This window comes from Cervus canadensis, chromosome 13 (genome assembly GCF_019320065.1).
Source record: "Cervus canadensis isolate Bull #8, Minnesota chromosome 13, ASM1932006v1, whole genome shotgun sequence".
In the NCBI taxonomy this organism is placed as follows: domain Eukaryota; kingdom Metazoa; phylum Chordata; class Mammalia; order Artiodactyla; family Cervidae; genus Cervus; species Cervus canadensis.
The window spans coordinates 2,347,446-2,374,534 of NC_057398.1; the positions used below are offsets into that span (position 1 = coordinate 2,347,446).

A 27,089-nucleotide genomic window follows, 5' to 3' on the forward strand; every position below is an offset into this window, starting at 1 on the left:
GTATTTACATGTAATATATGACCTGTTGATTTTGATTTTTAGGTCTTCTGTGTTTTTACTGACTTTTCCTGTAAATCTGTCTTGGACTGAGAGGTGTATTAATATTTAAAATCACTTATAACTAGCATGTGACTTCATTTCTCCCTTCCCTGCAATTGCTTCTGTACTCAGTTGCTGTTGTAGTTGAGGTATTTACATATTGTGAGTTGCAGTCTTCAGTCTTATAATGTGTTATTTAAAACCTTTGTGTATATTTTCTCCGTCTAGTAATAGAACAGTCCCTGCTTTTTTATAAAGTATGTTTCCATGTTACGTCTTTGTCCTCCTGAGATGGCATATCCATTATACTGAAAGGGAACTCAGGCTGCCTTGAGACAAGAGAGAGTCAGGCTCCAGAGCAGACCGTGAGAAGTGAGGTGTGGTGAACCCATGTCTTGTGCCCATGTGGGATGTACCTATGAGAGCGCCTCCCCCAAGGTGACATTTCTTTCTAGTTCAGCCAGTGTAGTCACAGGTTGTATTATTTTCATGTCTAATGGTAATGTTTGATTTCATGTTCTAACCAGACTACACAATTTCAGGACAGAAAGTCTCATTTTCTTGCAGAAGAGAAAAACATTGGAAAGGTGAAGGGGAGAGAAAAATACTACAACTGAAACTAGCAGTTACTTTCTTTTTAAATTTAATACATACGGTCTTTGGAGGACACTTTGATTATTTTCTCTGGATTTGGAAGGGAGATATAAATGAACTCTTGTAAACAGTAGTAATGCATTTGCCCACTAGCCAGCAAGAGAGTCTGTTTTTGCTCCTGGAGTTTCTCTTTGCAATGATGAATCTAGGATTATTTTCATTAAAAAATATTTCTGCCTGTTCTTGTCCTTCAGCATTTTGAATGAGCATCATAATGAAAGCAAGTGTCCAGTGGTTTGTTGATGACTTAATTTTAATGGGCCTTTATGTAGAATATAATATGTTGGCGCCTTTAAAGAGCAACTGATAAATGAGAATTTCATGTTTATGTTTCATGCAAAACTCTAAGTTCTTACTCTGTATCTCATGGGGAGGGAGGACAAACGAGGGGTTTACTATTTTTGCAAAAATATTTGAAAACATCTGTCAGATTTTATGTTAATCAGTTGTAATAAACTTATTTTTAAAGTAAAAAATCTTTTTATTCACCAGTTTTATATATTTGCTTGCAACCAGTTAGATTTGAGAACAAATATACTATCATGGTGGTTAGCATAGACAAATTATTCAAAAATATATATTTTTCTTTTTTTAGTGGAAGTGAAATACAATGACAAAAATCATAGATTGGGCAATATTGATGAGGCATGTGGAAGGACTTCTCTCTTTTTCACTGTGAGGTACCTTGGGAACTGGATTGGGTCAAAAGAGCAGAATGAGTATCCTTCATTGACTTGATTATTTTTATTTTTTAACATTTTTTTTGTGCTGTAATCAAATAGCATTTTCATTAGTTTACTAGGGCTGCCATGACATCACAGACTTTGTCGCTTAAACAGCAGCTGCTTTCTCCAAGTTCTGTGAGCTGAAAGTCCAAGGTCGAGGTATTTATTGTTAGGTCTGCTTTCTCTTGAGCCTCTGTCACTGGTCTGCAGATGGTGTAGGCTTGCTGTGTCCTCAAATGGTGTTTTCTTTGTGTGCAGTTGTCCTGGTATCTCCCCCTTTCTTCTTGACAGGACACACCTTATACAGGGTTTTGACTTGCTTGTCTCTGGAAGGTCTACTTATTTCTGTAGAAAATACAGTGCAGTAAGAAACTCTAAGCTGCTTCTTAATGCAAAGCTTAAGAACCCCCTGGAGCAGCATGTTGATTTATGGAAGAAGAGGAAAGTTATTAAAAACCTCTAAGGTTCCATGAATAGCTCATTTACCTGCTTTGCTTAAATGCTGGTCTAGAATTAGTTCTTGACTAGAGAGCTGCTTATTTTGCAATTAGCAAAGAAGTCAGATTTTTCTGGTAATTTTGCTAATGCATTCATCCATTAACTCAATGTCAGTAGTCTCCTTAAATGTGGTGCGATGTCTGGTACCCGCAATAACTAATTTTTCCCCATGACACAATTGACAAGGTGTTAAAGGCATCAGAAGCTTTATGGAAACACGTGTGTACCCTCTTGAGAAAACCATGAATGTGCTACAGTATACACATGATTCCATAATAATTAGGTTCAAGAGACAACTCCCCAGGGGTGAAATACATACCCCATTTATTGAGTGATTTCTCTATCTGTCATTATGCTAAGTGCTTCACGTGTGTTAACAATAGTGCATTAATTCTCACATAACTCTGTAAGTCAGATATTATTGTAACTGTATTTATATCAGGTCGTGAGGCTCAGACTAGTTGATTAACTGGTTCAAAGTAACATGGTAATGATGAAGCTAGAATTCACACATTGATTCTAGATTATGTGCTCTTTTTTTTATTGAAGTTTAGTTGATTTGCAATGTTGTCTTTAGGTGTATGGCAAAGTGATTCAGATATATGTATGTGTATATATATACACACATACATGCATATGCTCTTTTTATTTTTGTTTTTAATGAAAAATTTAGGTATGAAAGATGACAAAATTAATATAATGCTCATATAATCACAAAGTAGCTTAAGACATAATTGGAGTTCTCTTTGTTCTTGTTCCATTGCTAATCACACTGTTCCTTTTTTTGTTTAGAGGTAGCCACTGTCTGAATTTTGTGATAACCTTTCCCATATATTTATTTTCTTAAATGCATACCATTATGTTTCTAAACAATATATCCTATTGCTTTAAGGTAAATATGTAAAAACATTATTTCAGTTAGAAATTTGTATAAGCACTGTATTTGTGCCAAGTCGCTTTGGTCATGTTCAACTCTTTGTGACCCCATGGACTGTATCCTGCCAGGCTCCTCTGTCCATGGCATTCTCCAGGCAAGAACACTGGAGTGCATTGCCATACCCTCCTCCAGGGGATCTTCCCAATCCAGGGATTGTACTCACATCTTTATGTCTCCTGCATTGGCAGGTGGGCTCTTTACCACTAGTCCCACCTGGGAAGCCCAAATACTGTATCAATCTGGAATTTGCTCCGTTATTTTTGTGAGGTTTCTCTCTGTTCATACAGGAATTGCTTTTCATTATTTAAAATTATATATTATAGTCTGCTGCCAGACCGTGGTATAAGCTATCTTCTGTTTAGTAGGCATTGTTATTGAGCCCATTTATATTATTGGAGAAGGCAGTGGCACCCCACTCTAGTATTCTTGCCTGGAAAATCCCATGGATGGAGGAGCCTGGTAGGCTGCAGTTCATGGGGTCGCAAAGAGTCGGACACGACTGAGAGACTTCACTTTCACTTTTCACTTGCATGCATTGTAGAAGGAAATGGCAACCCACTCCAGTGTTCTTGCCTGGGGAATCCCAGGGACGGGGGAGCCTCGTGGGCTGCGGTCTATGGGGTCGCACAGAGTCAGACACGACTGAAGCGATTTAGCAGCAGCAGCATGAGATATTATTGGAAGCATTTATGTGCTAGTTTTCTTTGTACATATCTTAAAGTTTCCCAGGAGTAGAATGGTAAGTGGTAAGGTGTGCATCTTCAAGTTTAAGAGACAATCATCCCTCAATATTGAAGAGGATTAGTTCTGGAAGCCCCTGTGGATACCAAAATCTGTGGATGCTCAAGTCCAGTATTGAAAACGGCATAGTACAGTCAGTCCTCTATCTGTGGATCCCCCGTCTGTGGACAGGAAGGGCAGTTAGGTCCAGATGAATTTTCAAAGCACTTTTATTGCTGTGTATTCACACTAGTTAGTATTCCTGTTGTTCTGTAATGTACCTTTGTGTTGTCAAACTTCTTTTTACATTGCTTTTTGTAAATCTGACTGTGTGAAGTGATTCCTCAGTGTAGTATTTCTTCGAGCTTCTCCTAGTCGCCGGTTGGGCATCTTTTCACATGTAGATGTCCTTTGTCTCCTTTCTCTGTGAACTGCCCTGTCATATGCTGTGTTCCTTTTCTGAATGAGAACTCATTTTAAGTTATTTATCTTTTTTTCCTATTGATTTGTAGAAGTTGTTTACTTGTCCTGACTATTAATTATATGTATTCAAAATGTGTTTTTCAAGATGGGCTTATTTCTTCAATTGGAGTTTGATGTCTTTTGATGAACAGACTTTTAAAATATCAATGCCTGCCAAATTAATCTTTTTTTCTATGAGTCATTTTTGTTTTTTAAAAATAATTTCTTTTCTTTAGAATCAAAAGGAGATATTTTTATGTTACTTTTAAAAAATTAACTTTGCTTTTCACATCTAGTTCTTTTAATATTTTTGAAATTTATCTGTGCATAAGGTAAGACACTGAAGTCTAATTTTTATGCAACAACAATTGTCCTGGTACTACTTATTGATTATTTCATCCTTTTCAACATCGATTTGCAGTGTCAGAGCTATTGTGTGTCAACGTACATATATACATGAATATATTTCTGAACTTTTCTTCTGTTTATTTAATCATTCATGAGCCATTACCACTGTAATAGCATCTTAATTGTTCTAGTTTTATAATGAAATGTGGTATCCGCAAGGGCTAAACCCCTAACATTTTCTTTTTCAGGAATATCTTGACTGTTGACTCTCATTCTTACATGTGTATTTTATTTTTAAAAAATTATCAGAGTATAATTGATTTACAGTGTTTGTTTAGGTGTACAGCAAAGTGATTCAGGTGTGCAATACATATATTCATTCTTTTTCAGATTCTTTTCCAACACAGGTTATTACAGAATACTGAGTAGAGTTTCCTGTGCTATACAGCAGGTCCTCGTTGGTTATCTATCTTTTATATATAAGTGACAGTCACTCAGTCATGTCTAAGCCTTCATGTCCAGTTCCTTGTGACCCTATGGACTGTAGCCTGCCAGGTTCCTCTGTCCTTGGAATTCTCCAGGCAAGAATACTGGAGTGGGTAGCCATTCCCTTCTTCAAGGGATCTTCCTGACCCAGGGATTGAACCTTGGTCACCCACATTGCAAGCAGGTTCTTTATCATCTGAGCCACTAGGGACGCTTTGTTTTCTTTTTAAAAGACTTGTTTCTTTTCTGACTTCTCTTGTTTTTTACTGAGTATTTTATATGATTCCATTTTATCTTCTTATACAATATCAATTACACTTCTTTTAAAATTATTTAGGGTTGTCCAAAAGTTTACAATATACATTCTTAAGTTTTCTATGTCCACCTTCAAACAGCACTCTATCACTTCATGTTTAGTTCAGCTAACTTAAAATATACCTAGTTTCTCCTTTTATTTCTTGTGCTATTGCTCTTTTATTTCATTACCTAATACTATAATGACCCATTATGTTATCACCATTAGTTTAAACACATATCTATCAGACCAATCTAGAATAGAAACTTACTAGAATCAATTGTACCTTTATTCCTCCTCTGAAGCTCTTCCTCTCTTTATGTAGACGGAAGTTACTAACCTATATTACTCTTTTGTTTTGCATTTCTGTGATAATTGGTGCTGTTGAGCATCTTTTCATGTTCTTCTTGGCCATCTGTTTGTCTTCTTTGGAGAAATGTCTGTTTAGCTCTTCTGCCCGTTTTTGATTGGGTGTTTGTTTTTCTGACAGAGTGCCTCATGAGCTGTTAGTATAGTGTGGAGACTGATCCCTGGTTGGTGGCTTCATTTGCAAATTATATATTTTAAAGTCAGCTTGCAGAATTTCATAAACTCTCATTGAGAGTCTGCATTATAATTTTAACTAATTTTGAGATAAATTGTATTTAAATATATTGCATTTTCTATCTATTAATATGAACATACTACATCACTCATTTTGCTTATGTTCTTTAATAAAGTGTTTAAATGAAGATTTATAGTTATTCTTTAAGCTATAGTATATCATAGATGTTTCCTATGTGCCATATAATTGTATATTATATTAGTATTGCATTTATTTGAATTGTAGATAGCCTGTGAGCAAGTTAACAATATTGTATGTTCCAGTCTATGAACACGGTATATCTTGCCACTTGTTTAGGGTCTATTAAAAAGAAAATTTTATTGTATAGGAATGCAACTTATTTTTATATAAAATAAGTTTTACTGTATAATTTGCATATAAACAGAGCTTCTATAAACATTTGCATGCAGATTATTGTGTGAACCTAAGGTTTCAAATTAGTTGGATGTGATAGCTGGATTGTGTAAGATCATGATTAGCTATATTTAATGGTGCATATTTCCCCCTAACCTCTGATTCACTGCATTCAATACAAATTTAATTTAGCTTGTATTTTCATTTAGTTCAAAATGTTTTTAAGTTCTTTTGAGTTTTTCTCAGTGTTATTTAAAAGTGTATTGTATAATCTATAAATATTTGGGAATTTTACAGCATCTTTCTGTTATTGATTATTCAGTTCAGTTCAGTTCAGTCGCTCAGTTGTGTCTGACTCTTTGCAATCCCATGAATCACAGCACGCCAGGCCTCCCTGTCCATCACCAACTCCTGGAGTTTGCTCAAACTCATGTCCATCGAGTCGGTGATGCCATCCAGCCATCTCATCCTCTGTCGTCCCCTTCTCCTCCTGCCCCCAATCTCTCCCAGCATCAGGGTCTTTTCCAATGAGTCAACTCTTCGCATGAGGTGGCCAAAGGTTTGGAGTTTCAGCTTCAACATCAGTTCTTCCAATGAACAGCCAGGACTGATCTCCTTTAGGATGGACTGGTTGGATCTCCTTGCAGTCCAAGGGACTCTCAAGAGTCTTCTCCAACACCACAGTTCAAAAGCATCAATTCCTCAGCGCTCAGCTTTCTTCACAGTCCAACTGTCACATCCATACATGACCACTGGAAAAACCATAGCCTTGACTAAACGGACCTTTGTTGGCAAAGTAATGTCTCTGCTTTTAAATATGCTATCTAGGTTGGTCATAACTTTCCTTCCAAGAGTAAGTGTCTTTTAATTTCATATTATTTAATTTTATTCTGGTCTGAGAACATATTTTCTATGATTTTTATTCTTTTAAAACTGTTATGCTTTATTGACAAGGGTTATGGTCTGTCATGGAATGTTCTGTGTAAGCGTGAAAAATGTATACTCTGCTGTTCTTGGACTGAGACTCTGTAAAGGAAATTTAGATCATATTGATTAATAATATTGATCAGGTTTTTGTATGTCCTCACTGATGTCTGACTGCTTGAGCTGTCAGCACTGATAGGTGCTGAGGTTGCCAACTATGTTAGTGGGCTGGTTTATTTTTTTCCTTTCAGGTTTTTCCTAATGTATTTGGGCACTATGTTTTTAGGGACATGTTTAGCATTTTGATTTCTTGAAGAATTAACTCCTGTATCATGATGTAATGACCCTCTTTATTCAAAATAATGTTTCCTGTGCTAAATCTTGTCTTAAATTAGGTAGAGTGGCTCCTGGTTTCTTTGAGTAGTATTAGTACAGTGTATCTTTCTCCATCCCTTTAACTTGTTGCAGTTATATTTAAATGGTTACTTGTAGACAAAATTTAGTTGTCTTTTTGAAGTTTGTTTATTTTAAATTAAACGTTAATTGCTCTACAGTATTACTGGTTTCTGCCATACATCAGTGTGAATCAGCCATAAGTATGCGTATGCCCCTTCCCTCTTGAACCTTCCTCCCCCCACCCCACCCCTCTAGGTTGTCACAGAGCCCCAGTTGGAGCTCCCTGAGTCATAGAGAAAATTGCCACTGGGTCTTTTTTTTTAATCCATTCTGAAAGTCTATCTTTTAGATTATTCACATTTAAAGTAATTATTGACATAGTTGAGTTAATACCCACCTTGCTTGTAACTCTTTCTATTCATTGCCCTTATTCTTTGTTTTGGACAGTCATGTCCGACTCCTTGTGACCGTATGGACTGTAACCTGCCAGGTTCCTCTGTCCTTGGAATTCTCCAGGCAAGAATACTGGAGTGGGTAGCTATTCCCTTTTTCAAGGGATCGTCCTGACCCAGGGATTGAACTTTGGTCTCCCACATTGCAGGCAGATTCTTTACCATCTAAGCCTCAAGGGAAGCGTTTTTTTAAAAAGACTTTTTTTCTTTTCTGACTTCTCTTGTTTTTACTTAGTATTTTCTATGATTCCATTTTATCTCCTTATACAATATCAATTACACTTCTTTTAAAATTATTTAGGGGTTGTCCAAAAGTTTACAGTATTCTTAAGTATTCTAAGTCCACCTTCAAACAGCACCCTATCACTTCATATATAGTTCAGCTAACAAAATATTCCCAATTTCTCCTTTTATTTCTTGTGCTATTGCTCTTTTATTTCATTACCTAATACTATTATGACCCATTATAGTATTATTTTATTATCACTATTAGTTTAAACAAATATCTATCAGATCAATCTAGAATAGAAATTTATTAGAATCAATTTTATCTTTATTTATTCCTCCTCAGAAGCTCTTCCTTTCTTTATGTATACGAAAGTTTCTAACCTATATTATTCTTCGACCTAATGAGCTTCTTGTAATATTTCTTGAAGGGAATATCTGATGGCGGTGAATTCACCTAGTTTTTGTTTGAGAAAGTCTCTATTTCTCCTCATACTTGAAGAGAGTTTATAGGTTGAGGAAATCTAGAAGTAATTTCTAGATATAGAATTCTAGACTTAATGTTTGTTCTCTTTCAACTTTTAAAAATTTATTTTGCTTTATTCTTGCTTGAGTGGTTCTGGCAAGAAATCTGCTGTGATTCTTATCTGTTTTCTACTATAGATTAAATGTCTTTTTTCTCTCCTTTGTTTTCTTTAGAACATTTTTTTTTTTTTTTTTACTTTCTGAACATTTAATCTGATATATCTAGGTGTAACGATTTGGTATTTATCCTGCTCATTGTTCTCTAAGCTTCTTAGATCTGTGGTTTTTGTATCTATTATTAATTTTAGAAAGTTATTGATCACTATTATGTCAAGTATTTCTTCTACCCCTTTCTCTCGTCTTCTTCCATTTTCTTTATTTTCAATTTGTTGTTGTTCAGTTGCTAAGTCATGTCCAACTCTTTGTGACCCCATGGACTGCAGCATGCCAGGCTCCTCTGTCCTCTACTATCTCCCAGAATTTGCTCAAATTCATGTCTGTTGAGTCGGTGATGCCATCCAACCATCTCATTCTCTGCCACCCCCTTCTCCTTTTGGCTTCAATCTTTCCAAGCATCAGGATCTTTTCCAATGAGTGGGCTCTTCGCATCAGGTGGCCAAAGTATTGGAGTTTCAGTATCAGTCCTTCCATTGAATATTTAGGGTTAATTTTCTTTAGGATTGACTGGTTGGATCTCCTTGCTGTCCAAGTGACTCTCAAGAGTCTTCTCCAGCACCACAGTTCAAAAGCATCAAGCCTTCAGCACTTAGCTTTCTGTATGTTCCAACTCTCATTCATGCATGACTACTGGAAAAACCATAGCTTTCAATTACATGCACATGGTAACTTGATATTATTTCACATTAATACATTAAAAAAAAATCCCTTCTTTATATTAGTTTGGGATTTTCTTTCTCTCTCTCTCTTTTTTTTTTTTTGATAGTTGCATCAGCTAGCTTTTACTGCATAACAAACTATCCTAAATCTTAGTGAATTAAAACAACACAAATTTATTGTTTTTCATGATTCTACAAGTCAGCTGAGTAGTTTTTGCTCAGCTGATTTCAGCTGGTCTCAACTTAGCCAGGCTTGCTCACACTGCTACAGCCAGCTGGTAAGTTGCTTGGATGGGAGGAGAGAGGCTGGCTGGTCTGGGATAGTTGTATCTGGGATGAATTGATGTTTTCCCTGGAAGTTCTTACTTCTCTCCAGTGGGCTAGTGTGAGTGTGTATTTTCATGTTAGTTCATGCATGTACTTATGGCAACTACAGAGGAGTTGGAGAGGGAGAGGGAGGGAAAAACCGGGAAGTAAGGAGGAGGAGCAGGAAGAGAAGGGAAACAAGAGGAAGAAGAAGAAACACCTACGTCCTCTTAAAGGCTGTGCTTTTGTGAAATTTATTATTGTCTCATGACCTAAAAAAGTTATATGGCAAATCCAGAATAAGTGTGGGAGGGCACTGCTAAACTATGGATTTAGGGAGGTGTGAAAAATTAGAGGCCATCAGTCAATCTACCATGCAATCAATCTACCAAAGTACTTATCCTTCAATTTTATTACTTGTGACATATGTATGTATATGTTGACAGTTAAGCTAGTCATTTTTCCTGCTATCCTAATGAGCAATGTTAATATTTTTAAACTTTTCCCATTTCTTGTGTGTATTTTTGTTTTTCGTTTTAATATCTTTATTTAGGTCCCATTTTAGTTGTTATTTTATATAGTCAACATTTTCTTCATCTTAGCCACTTTTATTTGTTCATTTGTTCCATTCCTTCTTGTTTCTTATTTATTTTTTCTTGAATAATTTTCAGTTTTCTGAAGTACTTCTTTACAACTTATTGTAGGGGAGCTCTGTTGGAGGTGGATCTTCAGAAATGTTAGTTGAATAAATGGTGTTTATTTTGTTTGTTCCTGAAGATGTTTCGCTGGTCCTCTGGATTATATTTTATTTTTAAAAATTGGCAATGGCACCCCACTCCAGTACTTTTGCCTGGAAAATCCCATGGACAGAGGAGCCTGGTAGGCTGCAGTCCATGGGGTCGCTAAGGGTTGGACACAACTGAACGACTTCACTTTCACTTTTCACTTTCATGCATTAGAGAAGGAAATGGCAACCCACTCCAGTGTTCTTGCCTGGAGAATCCCAGGGACGGGGGAGCCTGGTGGGCTGCCGTCTACAGGGTCGCACAGGGTTGCAGTGACTTAGCAGCAGCTGTTGATTGAATTATCATCTTTCTAGTAATATGTCTTTTCTTTCTGACTGCTTTAAAAATCTTTTTTTGTTGTTTTTTTTGGAATTCTGCAGTATCCAGTATCACTCTGATTGTTTTGGGGTGGATTTTTTATTTTTCCTGCTTGTGTTTTATAGCAATTTCTTGAATCTGACTTCTCAGCTGTATGCTTTTTTAATATAGCCTGTCTCCCAGTTTATTCTATTCTATACCTCTGTTATTGCAGTTAGACATAACATTTTTTTTCTCTTATGTTTTTTAGCTTCTTATTTATATTTTACACATTTTTGTCTCTGCAGTTTCTGGGTTAGATTGACTGGCATTCATTACTTCTCAGCTGTAATGCAATCTACTGTGTAATCTCCCACTCAATTTTTAATTTCAGTGATTATATATTTTTTTCCTTTAGGGTTTTCCCCCCCTGAACCTGGATGGGGTTCTAAATAATAACTTAAGGCTTTTGTGTTTTTGAATTGATCTTTGTTTAAAGAAAATGCTTAAAATATATCTATTTTATTTTTTGCAGCTGATTATCCATGATCTAAAATCATTGGAAGTAAAAATCTGTTGTTTTCTTCTTATGTTGATTTAAGGTTTTATTCTTCATAAGACATAGATTTATTGCTTTTGCAATTTTATAAACATTAAATATAATTTTGTACAATATTTCAAGTTATCTTAATTATGTTTTCCCTTAAATATATCTTTTTGTTAACAGATAATTTCATCAACCTTGTTTTGCAGATATTTGAGCCAGACATGTGAACTTTGGCTTTTTCTAGTTAGAAAAATTTCTCTTTCAAATCCAGTTCAGTATTTTTTGGTCTTCTCACCATTTTGTGGCAAACAGTGTTGAAAGATAAATAATCCTTTGGGCCAGACATCATGTGGTTGGGAAGTTCTGTCTGGTGTAGATATCATTTAAATCACACCCTGCTCAGTTTGATGATACTGATTGTATTTTGAGTTTTAATCATTAGAGGCAGAAAAACAGCAACAGAGCACCAAAATGAATTAATTGTAATGCAAATGAATCTATTTATAGAGCACATATCCATAAACACAAATACAAGCATTTATAACCTGATACATACACATCATGTGTGTGTCGACATACCTACATAGATGTATTGTTTAACCAAGTACAGGAAAGTCATGTAATTTTAATTTTTAAAAGTTATAGGTTAAAATGCCAGGAAGTAATCTTTATCTCTCCACTTGTACACCAAACCCACTTCTTCATATTTCCAAAACAAAATACATTACCTGTGGACTTTTCATTCAGTTTTAGTTGCTATACAATATTCAAGATTCCATAGTACTTCATTACTGGTAAGCTCTGTGTATGTAAAATATCTCATACGCTGAATTGCTAACAGAGTATAGAATAAACTCTGTTGGGTAGTTTCAACTAGGGAGAACATGGAATAAATTTTGAGGTAAGTGTTGGGTTGGCCAGAAATTTTGTTTTTTTTCCTGAAACCCTAATGAACTTTTTGGCCAATGCAATATAACGCGAGACAGGCTCTGAAATTAAGGAATGAGATATACTTTTAAAAATTGCTCCAAGGAAATGATAGTAAGGAAGATAAGGAATATAACAAATTCCTGAGCTTTTCATGAGGACCAGTATTTTCAGTATGTGATAAACATTCGTTACAGTTTTCTTTGGGCTATTGCTTAGGCTATATTCTATTTAGATCATTTGTCTAGAGTAAGTTTTCAGGAAATTTGATGTTGATTACTGGTTTTCTTTTTCTTTGCTGCACAAACAATAATAAATCAGGGATAACAGAAATCTAAAAATAAAAAGGTAAACACAGTTTTTCTTCTCTTGTTCATATGCATGTACAATTTTGCATAATTACAGTACTTTCTGATTTTTCCTTTTGAATTTCTGTGTCTCTGCATTTCTCTTATTGTTCATTGATGTCCTCATTTTTAGTGGCTTCATCACATTTTACCTTTGTGATGTAGACTTGTTTACTTAACTCTGTCAGTGGTGAACATTTACATTGCTAGGCTTCATTTGTAAGAAGCACTTCTGTTTGTCCACAGGGCATCCATTCCCCTCTTTTTCCTTTCTAACAGGACTCAGTTTTGTAACGATTCTCACACATCTCCTGTGGGGCTCACAGAGGACGTGTCCATCCCTAACCTCAGGGTGAGACAGATTTAATGAAGCTAGTTGGCACCTGGCATTCCTTTGGTGAATGCTAAGGGAGACCAGATGTCACTGGTCTTGGTTGGCTTAGGGCGATGCCACCAGACAGAGGGACTTGCATCCCCTGTGTCTCTTATGGATTGTGTGATGTGAGGAATGATATTTAATCACTCTTGAGTCTCATTTCCTTCATCTGTAAGTTAATAATTCTAATAGCACCGGCAACCACGGTTATTTGAAGAATAAATAGGTGAGTATGCCTTAAGTTCTAAACTTATTTGTAAATGCTTAGCATAGCATGGGCACATGGCAAGTATTCTGTGTCACTTATATTTTTCAGAGTTCTATCACTTGTAAAGTCTCACGTTTTCAGAAAATGGCTCAAGATAGGATTCCTTCTATACTGAGCACACGTTGCGTTTGTGTGTATGTTTAGGTGCAGAAATTGGAGACCTTCATCTGTTACAGTTTTATAACTAGGGCCCTTATTTAATCCATATGACAAATAAGATCCAAAGAAGTAAAGAAAATGTACTCAAGTCTAACTTTTAATGACTGCTTTTCGTGTGTTCCCCCAGTCAAATGCTTTTAACATTTGCACAGATAACACCATGGCACTTTCTTGTTTGTCTGTCCATCTAATCATCAAAATCTCATTTTAAAAACTCCTACTCTGGGCCAGGAATAGTTCTAGCTTCTGGGGAATTCAGGGAAAAAAAAACAGACTGAAGTTTGCTCTAAATATGGTGAGAAGCCATCGGCTGGCTTTGTTTGGGGGAAGGCAGGATGTAAGTCGTATTTAAGAAGGATCATTACTCTGTGAGCCTGGACTCACAGAGCGAGTGGAGGAAGACGGCGCTCCCAGGGAGGGCAGGTAGGAGATCTGATGAGCGCTGACGGTGGCCTGGCGCAGAACGGTGGTTGCAGAGGAGGTGAGAAGGACAGGGGTCCAGGGTGTAGTCTCTGTTAACATTCTAAACAGCATTTCTAGGAAGGAAGGAGTGAAAATACCCCCACCACATGCTTGTCTCCTGTCTTGTCAGAGACAATCGCTGTCACCAGTTTAGTATGTATGTATCCCCAAACCGTTTTCTACAAATAATCTACACATTTTTACATTTAAAATTTGTCATTGACAAATAATTATTTGTCATTGACAAAGTAATTTACACATTATTGTCTTTTACTAAAAGCTTGTCGTTTATAAATAATTATTTGTCCTTTACAAATAATTTATGTACACATAAAATAAATGTTTTTTTGGAATTTCCAATTTTTTTCTTATTTTATGCTGACTTCTTTCCTGGAACTGAATTATGAATTAATAATGATTTGAAACTCCTCGGAAACAACCTCCCCGGTAATCAGTCTGTGATTAAGACAACAAGCCAGTAAGCCGATGACATTGGCGTAGGTAAGTCTTTTTTTTTTCTCCCCTTTGTGTTAGGAGAGTGCAGTTTCCCAGGGTTTGAATGCCTATTCGACTCTTCATTTCATTCCCTTTCCTTCTTTTTCTCAGTTTTAAACTTCAGGCTGGAAACCAGTAGAGGGCAGTGATAACCCTGTAGATGCAAGAAGTCTCATGGAAAGATACAAACAAAAAGTGGAATAGGGTTTTAAGACAGTGCAGCTACAGAAATGCAGTTTGGGGTTTTGTTTTTGAAAGTCAGAACTATTTATACTACTGGTGGGAGGGACCCTGGGACCCTTCTTGCCTCACTTTTGAGTGTGGGCTTCTAAAAAAGTATTCTAATATACACAACAAGTGATCTTATTAGAGTGAAATGTTTAGCATTTTCTCATATAACTATAAATCATTTTATTTAGTAAAAAATGTTCCCAGACTGAAATCTTTTGAGCTGTATAAGTTGGTTAGAAAATTGAAGTAGGCTTGGTTGAGAGTAATTATATTTTTACTTGGTTTATTCTTTAAGATTGTGTGTATATGTGTATCCAGTGTTTTAAAAAGTATTCATAAGGTTATATCTATACCTGTCATGGGTGTGTAAAATGTCTGTGAATAGCAAGTATAATTTGAAGTCATTATTTGTTCCTGTTGTGAAAAACCCAAACTGATGCAAGTTTTGAATTTGGGTTTGTAACAACATGTAAACAAGCAGAAATATTCTAGAATTAGTGCATACATTTATTCATTTATTGACAGAGGGAATTCAGCCTATCGAATGACTACAGAAACCAACCCTTAAGTAGTCAAACAGGAATGTCAAATGATCAAGTCCTGGAAGAAGAACACATGGTTTTCTCTAAGTCAGAGCCTGTGTATAAGGAGCTCTCAGTGTTATCTCAGCGCTTCTCAGCTATGCAAAGTCTTTCAGGATTTTACTCCTTTACTGCACTAAAATTATTTACCGTCTACATGGCAAATATTTTTGGAAGTTCATATTCAGAGGCTGAGCAGCAGTCTATGTGATGGATATCCCCGTGTGCTGATAGATGTTTCATGGCCAGGAAACAGTCTATATTCTACCCCCGAAGGATGAGGGCTGCCTTCAGAAGCATCCATCTCAGTGTCTCCACTGAAGTATCCTGTGGCTTCAAAACAAGAAAAGTAGAGGTTTTCTAAGAAATGTAAGAGAGTTCATTTTCAGGATAGTTTATGCTTTTGTGCATCGAGGAGTCTGCGGAGATGGCTGGCCTTATGTCACAGGGAGCTGTGTCCCCTTTCCCCATGAGTAGCTTTGAGGACTCCAGGCTACATTTTCCGATTCACGATGACAGTGGGACCTCAGGTCCCGTGACGCCTGATTCTGGGTCTTAGTTTCCCATTCTCTGATGATTTAATGAGCCAGACTGCAACAATGCACTGGTTTTTCTTGGCTTACTTCCTTTATAGTAAAACTGGAATAGGATATGGCAGCTCGTGGCTTCCAGCCTCTTGATGGCAGTAACTCCTGCCTGAATGTTTGCAACCTTTAACTGCAATATCCCGAAGTCAGGATTTCCCGTCCTTTGTCGGTTTTCCATCCAAAGAAAACACTCATTTTACTTAGTCCGAAATTATATATGTACATGCATGCGTATATATCTTTTAAATTTATATATATTTGGAAACGAAGTATAAACTAGAATCTGTTAATAGTTGATAGCATAAATCCCAGGTTAAAAGGAAAATGAGGACACAACGAGCCAACCCAAAAAAAAAATTGGCGTTTGGACCTTTCCATATGTTTCTATGTGATTCATTTTCCTTCTTACATAAATTAACAAATGCTGCTGAGCCAACCGTATTTCTTACCTCGCGACCACAGGACACGGCTAAGGCTCTCGGAATGCATCCAGGCCCTGGGAGTGGGCACGTCTACCACTAAAATGATGTTCTCTGATTAATGTTGTCCATCTGGATTTTCTGTGACTTTTCATAGACACAAAGAATTAGAGAGCTTAAACATGAAACGCAATGAAACGCACACGTTAAGTTTAGGTCCCCTGGCCTCTGCACGCAGCAGCTGCCGCAGGGCCGGGCACTGACATCCGGCGGGGCTGTGGGCTCCTCTTCCGCCGGCGTTAGTCTCCTGGCCCTCCCCTCGTTCTCCTGGGCGCACTGCTCCTTTCCTTTGAGCCCCTGGTTCTCCTCCGCAGCCCCAGACGCGCTGGCAGGATCGCCCTCTGGGATCTCTGTGCTCGATCGAAGGCCCGCGCAGGCCCCGTGAGGTGCCGCCCTCGGTTGAGGAGCCACGGCTGGGCTTGAGGGGAGCGGCTGCTGTCCGCTCCGCTCTGCCAGTTCTGCGGCCGCCTGCCGCACCTACACGGGAGGGTCTCCGTGCTGGGAGAGGAGGCTGCAGCAGGAAGATGATGCCGTTAGGAAACTTTCCACGTCAGGCTTGCCTCTTCTTCTTCTTCTTCTTTAAACACATATTCCTCCGAGAATTTAAGGTGTTTTGAAAGGGATTCATTAAGACCAAAATTTACTGCATCGCTCTTGGATCTGTCACCTTTTGACATCTAACTGAAGTGATTGCAACTGCTGAGGACTTCACGTAACTGCCTTCAAATTGTTGATTTAGTCGACTTTCCTGTATACCCATACACGTAACTCTTTTTAACTCAGAAAAATGAATGTAATTTTTATGGCTTCTAGATGATAAAATTTTCAAGTAAATATTATTACTATGATAATTTTCTTTGCCTCAAATGAAATAGTCTATTTATGAGGACAAGGGCAGGGTTTCCTTTGGGAAAGAATGGAGAATCTTCTCGCGGAAATAGCTAGAACAGAAAAAGCCCCACACCAAGGAGAGCATGAACCTTGGTAGAAAAGTCAATTTTCAAAGGAAAGAATTCAGACTCATGAAATCCAATAGTGTTGGAAGCAGGTGTGGAATCTGGGATCAAGTTAACAGGAATAGGAACAGGAGTCCAGCAAATTGGAAGGTGAAACGAGAGGAAGTCCTGAGGCTCAGCTTCTGGGGTGCTTCCTTCTTTTCCTTTCCGAAGTTTCAGGTGTAAATCCGTGCTGTCGACTTGGTGCCATCACCTGCTTATACACAGAGTGACTCATGCTGGTCAAATAGAGCAGTGACCCTGGGCAGTTCTTGTACACGGTCATCATCTGGCTGGGGCTATTTCCAGCGTGTAAAGACAGCACCAGAGCCCAGCTCAGTAAGAACTGACCACATTGCCACGTTGTCATGACGGAACCCGACATTCTGAAGAGTTGTGTTGAGCTAGGTCAGGGCCCTTCGTAGTTTCCACTCTGCCCACTTCTGAAATTACAGGATACCTTTCTTTTCTCTTGTTCCGTTTTATTGAGATATAATTGTTGTACAGCACTTTCAAAGGTATATAGCATAATGACGACTTACGTACATCATGAAGTGATTATCACAATAAGTTTAGTGAACATCCATCTCACAGAGATATAAAATGAAAAAAAAACTTTTCTTATGATGAGGAACCTTAGATTTACTCTTAATAACTTTCATATATAACATACAGCAGTGTTAACTGTATTTGTCATATTGTATATTATATCCCCTGGAGGAGGAAATGGCAACCCACTCAGGTGTTCTTGCCTGGAAAATTCCGTGGACAGAGGAGCCTGGCAGGCTACAGTCCATGGGGTCACAAAGAGTTGGACATGACTGAGTGAGTGAGTGCACACACGCATTTATTTATCTTTTAACTGGAGTTTTGTAGCTTTTGGTTGTCTTTATCCAGTCCCCCCCCCCCCCATTATGATCTCTTTTTCTGTGAATTTGTTTTTGAAGTATAATTGACCTATAGCACTAGGTTAGTTCCTGGTACATGACAGTGATTTGATATTTCTGAACGTTATAGAATGATCACTATGGTAAGTGCAGTTACCTTACATCACGATACAAAGATCTTACATTATTATTGACTGTATTCCCCACACTGTACATTTCTTACCTATGACTTTCATTTTGTAACTGGAAGTTTATACCTCTTAATATCCCTCATCTGTTTTTTTCCTTTCCACTCCCCCCTGACAACCACCTATTTGCTCTTGGTATCTATGAGTCTCTTTCAACTTTGTTCATTCATTTGTTTTGTCTTTTAGTTTTCACATAAAAGTGACCTTATACAGTACTTGTTTCTCTGACTTATTCCACTTGGCACAATACCCTCTAGGTCCATCCGTCTTGTCACATTTGGCAAGAGTTCTTTCTGTTTTATGGCTGAGTAACGTTTCATCGGGTATATGTACCACGTCTTCTTTATCCGTCTGCTCATGGACACTTAGGTTGCTTCCGTATCTTGGCTATGCTGCGGTGAACATAGGGGTGCATGTGTCTTTTTGAATTAGTGTTTTTCTTTTCATCTAATGTATCCACCAGCAGTGGAATTGCTGGCTCGTATGGTAGTTCTGGTCTTTATCTTTTGAGGAACCTCTGCTGTTTCCATAGCAACTGTGCCAGTGTACAGTCCCACCCACAGTGCAGTTTTAATCTGTGTGTGTCTTTAGCTCTGGACTGAGTATAGGCAGCAAATATATGGGTCTTGTTTTTGTATCCATTCAGCCATTCTGTGTCTTTTGATTGGAGCATTTAGTCCATTTACATTTAATGTAGTTAATAATAGGAATGTACTTATTGCCACTTTGTAAGATGTTTTCAGTTTGGTTTTGTAATTCTTTGTTCCTTTTTCTTTTTTTCTCTTCCCTTGTGATTTGGTGCCTATCTTTAGTGTTATGTTTGAATTTCTTTCTCGTGTGTATGTGTGTGTGTATCTATTATATATTTTTGGCTTGTAGTTACCATGAGGTTTACATATAGCAATGTGTGTGTGTATGTATTTTTTACTCTCCTCACATTTAATGTTTTGCCACCATATTTTACATATTTTTTTGGTTTTGTATAACCCTTAGCTGATTATTGTGGATATGGATGATTTTACTGCTTTTGTTATCTGACCTTCCTATGAGCTTTGTAGGTGGTTGATCTATCACTTTTGTTGCCTTTACTAAAGAGATTTTTCTTTTGTAATTTTTATATTTCTAGTTGTGTTTTTTTCTTTTCCACTTAAAGAAGTTTCTTTAACGTTTCTTGTAGATTTTGTTTAGTAGTGATGAACTCCTTTGCTTGTCTGTAAAAGTCTTTCTCTCTCCATCAAGTCTAAACAATAGGTTTACCAGGTGGAATAGGTTTTTCTCTTTCAGCACTTTAAATTTATCATGCCACTTCCTTTGCTGTAGAGTTTCCACTCAGTTTACAGTCTCATGGGAGTTCGTTTGTACATAACTGATAGTTTTCCCCTTGCTGCTTTTAATATTCTCTGTTCTCTATTCTCCCCCCCCACCACCCCAGTTTGCTGAGCATCTTTGTGATCATTACCTTGAACTCTTTATCAGGTGAATCGATTATCTCCACTTCACTTAGCTCTTCTTCTGGGGTTTTATCTTGTTCCTTCATTTCAAAAATACCACTCTGTTGTCTCATTTTGCCTGTTTTCTCTGTTTTTGTGTCTGTGTATTAGGTAGGTCAGTTACATTTCTTGATTTTGGAGGAGTGACCTTATAGAAGATGTTTTATAGTGTTCAGTAGCACTCTCCCCTCTGGTGACCAGAGCTGACTTCTCTAGGCGTGCCTGCTCTGTGGGCTGCATGGGCCCTTCTGTTGTGGTGGGCTGACCCATGTGGGCCCGCTGGTAGGCATGACTGGCTTCTGGCCTGGTTGCCTACCAGCCCCCATCTAGTGCAGAGACTGTTAACCTTTGATGTTTTAACTTGGCAGAGAGCGGATCATCCGAAGTGAACCAGGTGGGTCTCCTGGGTGCCTCCTGTATTTTTGCCTTCACCCACTCTGAGAAAGAAGCAGTGTTCTGATGCAGATCCAAATCAGATGTCCCGCCATAGTGATGACTCCCCTTCTTGCATGATGGATGCTCTTTGCAGGCAAGTCCAGAGTGCACCAGGGGCAGCCATGATTTGTGGTTCAGGGGACGCATTCCAAGAGTGTGTTCCTTTGGGAACCAGGACTTCTGTCCTGGAGCTCTGGTTGTGAGGAGCATGAAGTCCCTCAATGGGTCATTAGAAGTGATGATGATTGAGGCCACTCCTGTTCTTCTGCTTGATCCCCTGACTCATGTTTCCTTCCTATTAGAAACAGTACCATAGTGAGGTTCTCTAGTGCAGTGTGTATTCCTGCAGAGTATTGCTTCCAATGGAGAAGGAAATGGCAGCCCACTCCAGTCTTCTTTCCTGGGAAATCCCATGGACAGAGGAGCCTGGCGGGCTACAGTCCGTGGGGTCGCAGAGTCAGACACGACTTAGTGACTAGACCATCACCACCACCGTTGCTTCTAAGTTGGCACTTCCATCCCATTTTCAAGACAGTTCCAGTTCCTCTATGAGGGTGGCTGCTTCTGGATGGTGCAAGAAATGATTTGACAAGTTGACCTCCTGCTCTTGAGGAGTCTTGTGCATTTTGTTCACTGTGCAGTGAATCCCCTGTTAGATGCTGTGTTGTACAGGATCTCATGACTGGGGATCGGGGACTCTGTAAACATTCACATAACAGTGCTGGTTGAGGTTCTCTGAGCAGAAAAGGCAAACCATACCCAGAAGAGGTATCTGTCCCTGTGAATGTTAACCACTAGCCCTTTCAGAACGGAAGGGACCCAATGTGGTCAACCAGCCGCCCACAGGAGAGCTGGCCTTCTTAGGCATGTGTGTCTTACTGGGGCTGCTTCCCAAGACCATCTGACCAGCAGTTAGGTCATCTTAGGACCTGGAAGTCTGTGCTGTTGGACCCAGGCACAGCCCACACCCCTCCCAGCATGGCTGTACCAGTCACGTGCCCTTGTTAGTTTCGGGGTTGCCAGTGATGGTGACGGACTAGTATCAATGGGGTGGACTGTATTCGTGGCTCTTCAGTGCCTCTCCCTGGTGTATGATTGCTGGTGGACGTTGGTGTAACACAGAATTCCTCACACTGCGTTTGCATGTGCCACTGCATGTCTTCCTTCTGTGTCTCTGATCGGACAGCCAGACCATTGGCCACTGCCCAGAATCTGCTTATGTGCTAACAACACTGGCCCACTTTTGAAAACTTCCACACAGTGTGGATGACCAGATACAGTGCCTTGTATTCCACCCACTAAGAAGATTTCTCCTCTCCACTCTCCTTTAAGACCACTCACGAGTGTAGGTAGAATGAAGTCTTCCTCTGATTTTGGTTTTTACTTACACATTGGGTTGGCCAGAAAGTTCATTCGAGTTTCTCCATCAGATGCCGCGGGAAAACCCGAGCAACCCTTTTGGCCAAGCGCCATGTGAACAAGGATTGTTTTTCTCCTCCTCGGCTGGCTCGTCCTCTGCAGTCCCCATGTGGTCTTGGGTGTGAGCTGGGGGAGGGGCACTGGTGCAACTCTGGGATGTGGCTTGGTGATCGGACTAAGTGCTCGTGCCCTCCAGCCCTAGTTGGGCTCGATTTCAGAGGCAACATTTCCATCTCACAATGTGCCGACTCTAGTTCCCCTGGATTTTATGACTGTTTGTGCCCAACAGATTTAGGCCAAGATGACTGGGCTTTCACACCCCTGCCTAGCCTGGGCTTCCCAAGGGGTGCTAGTGGTGAAGAACCTGCTTAACCACTGCAGGTAGACATAAGTGATGCGGGTTCAATCCCTGGGTTGGGAAGATCCCCCTTGGAGTAGGAAATGGCACTCCACTCCAGTATTCTTGCCTGGAGAATCCTTTGGACAGAGGAGTCTGGCAGGCTACAGTCCCTGGGATCGCATGGAGTCAGACACAGCTGAGCACACATGCATGAGAGGTGGTTGATTCTCTGGGAGTAATGTTCCTACAGATAGATAACTCTAGTACCATCCTGAGCCTGGCCACAGGAGGTCGGTTGCTTAAGGGAAGTTGTGACCTCAGGTGAGGTAACTGTCTGCTGACTGCTCTCCCAGGAAGAAAGGACATCATGAGCTAAGCTGTTAGAACAGGCAAAGCTGTGGTGGGACAGCATGGCATTTTCTGGTGGCACAGATGTTTACATGTTTTTAGAGCACAGACCGCAGGGCCGAGAGAAGCTGCAGGACTTACGCGTGCAGAGTTAGAGAGCTCGAGATGATGACTGTGACTGAGGTTTCCATGGGGTGCTTTTATTGAGTGATTGTTATATATATGCCTTGTGTTTTATTTATAGTATTCTCATTTATTCCTGAGGTTGCCAAGATATTGTTATTGACAGTTTACTCATCAGGAATAAGGCTCAAAGAGAATAACTATGCCCAAGATCACACATTGAATGCATGGAAAATCTAGGATTTTTTTGTGCCACTAAACCTTGTTTATATCAAAAAGACATCCATTGACTGAAAGTGTGAGAATTACATGGTCAGATTTTCAACTTAGATAAATTTATGGGGAAAAGTATGGGAATGGGTCGTATGTTAGAGATGGGAAGGTCAGACGAGAGGCTGTTAGAAAAGTCTAGGTGAGAGATGACTGACACTGGCCTGAAGGGTGGTGAGCATGCGGATGGAGAGGAGGAGTTGGAGCTGAGAACATTCGTGAAGTAACACTATCTCAACGTTGAGAGTGACTGAAAGCAGAGGCTTCAGAGGGTAAGGGGTCACTCCAGTTTCTGCTTTAGGGCCATTGTGAATGGAGGTGATGAGAACAGGAGCTGTGCTTTTGATGAAACCCTCTGTGTGTATGTGTGTCTCCTCCGCTAGAATGTGGTCAGAGACTATTAACGGCTTGCGAGGTCCAGCAGTTAGCATAGCTGACTCAGTCTGCAGGCCCTGTGTGGACAGGCATGGCCTTTGCTGATAGCAATTTAATCACTACCATCACGGCATGGAATTTTTATTTATTTATTTTATTTTTTTTTATTAGTTGGAGGCTAATTACTTCACAACATTTCAGTGGGTTTTGTCATACATTGATATGAATCAGCCATAGATTTACACGTATTCCCCATCCCGATCCCCCCTCCCACCTCCCTCTCCACCCGATTCCTCTGGGTCTTCCAGTGCACCAGGCCCGAGCACTTGTCTCATGCATCCCACCTGGGCTGGTGATCTGTTTCACCATAGATAGTATACATGCTGTTCTTTTGAAATATCCCACCCTCACCTTCTCCCACAGAGTTCAAAAGTCTGTTCTGTATTTCTGTGTCTCTTTTTCTGTTTTGCATATAGGGTTGTCGTTACCATCTTTCTAAATTCCATATATATGTGTTAGTATGCTGTAATGTTCTTTATCTTTCTGGCTTACTTCACTCTGTATAATGGGCTCCAGTTTCATCCATCTCATTAGGACTGATTCAAATGAATTCTTTTTAATGGCTGAGTAATATTCCATGGTGTATATGTACCACAGCTTCCTTATCCATTCATCTGCTGATGGCATCTAGGTTGCTTCCATGTCCTGGCTATTATAAACAGTGCTGTGATGAACATTGGGGTGCACGTGTCTCTTTCAGATCTGGTTTCCTCAGTGTGTATGCCCAGAAGTGGGATTGCTGGGTCATATGGCAGTTCTATTTCCAGTTTTTTAAGAAATCTCCACACTGTTTTCCATAGCGGCTGTACTAGTTTGCATTCCCACCAACAGTGTAAGAGGGTTCCCTTTTCTCCACACCCTCTCCAGCATTTATTGCTTGTAGACTTTTGGATAGCAGCCATCCTGACTGGCGTGTAATGGTACCTCATTGTGGTTTTGATTTGCATTTCTCTGATAATGAGTGATGTTGAGCATCTTTTCATGTGTTTGTTAGCCATCTGTATGTCTTCTTTGGAGAAATGTCTGTTTAGTTCTTTGGCCCATTTTTTGATTGGGTCATTTATTTTTCTGGAATTGAGCTGCAGGAGTTGCTTGTATATTTTTGAGATTAATCCTTTGTCTGTTTCTTCATTTGCTATTATTTTCTCCCAATCTGAGGGCTGTCTTTTCACCTTACTTATAGTTTCCTTTGTTGTGCAAAAGCTTTTAAGTTTCATTAGGTCCCATTTGTTTAGTTTTGCTTTTATTTCCAATATTCTGGGAGGTGGGTCATAGAGGATCTTGCTGTGATTTATGTCAGAGAGTGTTTTGCCTATGTTCTCCTCTAGGAGTTTTATAGTTTCTGGTCTTACATTTAGATCTTTAATCCATTTTGAGTTTATTTTTGTGTATGGTGTTAGAAAGTGTTCTAGTTTCATTCTTTTACAAGTAGTTGACCAGTTTTCCCAGCACCACTTGTTAAAGAGGTTGTCTTTTTTCCATTGTATATCCTTGCCTCCTTTGTCAAAGATAAGGTGTCCATAGGTTCGTGGATTTATCTCTGGGCTTTCTATTCTGTTCCATTGATCTATACTTCTGTCTTTGTGCCAGTACCATACTGTCTTGATGACTGTGGCTTTGTAGTAGAGTCTGAAGTCAGGCAGGTTGATTCCTCCAGTTCCATTCTTCTTTCTCAAGATTACTTTGGCTATTTGAGGTTTTTTGTATTTCCATACAAATTGTGAGATTATTTGTTCTAGTTCTGTGAAAAATACCATTGGTAGCTTGATAGGGATTGCATTGAATCTATAGATTGCTTTGGGTAGAATAGCCATTTTGACAATATTGATTCTTCCAATCCATGAACACGGTATGTTTCTCCATCTGTTTGTGTCCTCTTTGATTTCTTTCATCAGTGTTTTATAGTTTTCTATGTATAGGTCTTATGTTTCTTGAGGTAGATATACTTCTAAGTATTTTATTGGCATGGAATTTTTAATTGAGCTACTATTAATCAAGGATATGAGCTGATTGAGGAACACAAAAAGCGTTTATAATATGTTATAGTTTTTATTTTGTGGAAGTGTAATTTCTCTGTAGTCTGTATTTCTGTAGTTAACTTTTTCTAGTATATCAGTGTTTTTGATGTTTTATTTTGTATTGGGGTGTAGCCTGTTAACAATGTTGTGATAGTTTCAGGTGAGCAGTGAGGAACCTCAGCCGTGCATACACATGCATCTATCCTTCCCCAAACTCCCTCCCATCCAGGCTGCCACACAGCACTGAAGAGTTCCCTGTGCTGTGCAGTGGGTACTTGTGATCCATGTTAAATACAGTGGTGTGTGCATGTCCATCCCCAGCTCCCTAACTATCCCTTCCCCCACCCCCTTGGCAACCAAAAGTTAATTCTTTAAGTCTGTGTGTTTCTTTCTGTTTTGTAAATGAGTTCATTTGTAACATTTCTTTTTAGATTTTACATACAAGGGGTGTCATATGATGTTTCTCCTTCTCTGACTTACCACTCAGTATGACCATCTCTAGGTCTATCCATGTTTGAGTGTGTCTACTTTTAACATCATTTTAAGAGAAGGGTTTATTTCTAGAAAATAATTATTTACAAAGTAGAAGACATGAATCAAACTTGATGAGAATTTTTTATTTAGAACTCAGCCAGACAGTGGATAAAGTTCATGTAGCAAGATTATGACACCGTTGTACACCAGGGTCTTGGTATAACGGGCCTTTCACTGCTTTTACTGTCAGTTGCCTTCTAAATAAAACCACCTTTAACTAGGTTCTTTCAAAATTTCAGTAACTAAACCATTAAGTTTCATCTGTCATACAATAAATTGTGCTCTTTATAGAGGTATTAGTACATTTTTTATCACTCAAAGATCTAGGTTTGTAAAGAGATTTAAGCAGCACACGAACCAGGCACTTGTAACAGGAGAATTTAAAAATGATCAGTGAACACTGTCCATTCCTGTTATCCAGACGGCCTTGTGGAAGAGCCTGTGTGAAGTCAGGTCCAATCTGAACCTCCCCTTGGTTGGTCACTGTTGAGGTAACAAAGTCAGTCACACAACCTCTCCAGGACTCAGTTTCTTGTCTGTAAAATGAAGACAATGACACCTTGCAGGATTGTCACCGAGATTATCGCTAACGAAGGTAACGTGGCTGGCCCATAGCAGGAGCTCAGTAACAGAGATTGCTGCTGCTGCTGCAGTCACTTGTGGTCCAGGTGCAGGCCGCAGGGCCTGGAGCCGGGAGCCCTCTGAGCCCCTCCCATCCATCCCTCAGTCTGCCAAAGGGTGTAGATTACATTTAATTCCAGTATGAGCACAGTTGTGATAAGTCCAGTGAGTGGGTCCTAGACATGGCCGTATTACTTTCAGACAAGCCAGAAGTCAAGCCCTCATTTAAGTGGGAATTTTCTCGAAGAACTGTGTGAGAAAAACCTTGAAGTACAATGTCTGTTGTGTTTTTACTTCCTGCAACCTCATGGAAGACTTGCCATTTGGGAATTGCCTGCATCAGTGCTTGCTTCCATTAGCAAGGAGAGGTGAAAGTTGACTGTAATTGGCTGTAATTAGCTACTGATCTTTTTGGACAACCAGAAAGTCTGGTTTCTCCTCCAGACATGAAAGGGGTGCTCAGAGAGGAGAGGACTTCTACAGTGGGTAATTCTGAAGCAGAGGATACTGAATCTTTCAAAAGCAGCTATTTACCATTGTTGGTTCTGTATCTGTTTTTAGGGTATTTATTAAGATGTGTCATAGTCTAATGGGGGAAAAGAAAGAATCAAACACGAAAGAATTTTCCAAATGGATGTAGGGCACCATATGTAAGACAC

The 27,089-nt window shown here is 39.1% G+C and overlaps 1 long non-coding RNA gene across 1 annotated transcript in view; it reads left to right on the top strand.

Moving 5' to 3' along the window:
* Window positions 1-13,850: 13,850 nt before the first annotated feature.
* Window positions 13,851-27,089, top strand: part of LOC122451802 — a 35,327-nt gene continuing 22,088 nt past the window's right edge. Inside the window, exons 1-2 of the long non-coding RNA XR_006272511.1 lie at window positions 13,851-13,973; window positions 14,410-14,455. This is a non-coding gene — a long non-coding RNA (uncharacterized LOC122451802). The remainder of the gene's footprint in view (window positions 13,974-14,409; window positions 14,456-27,089) is intronic.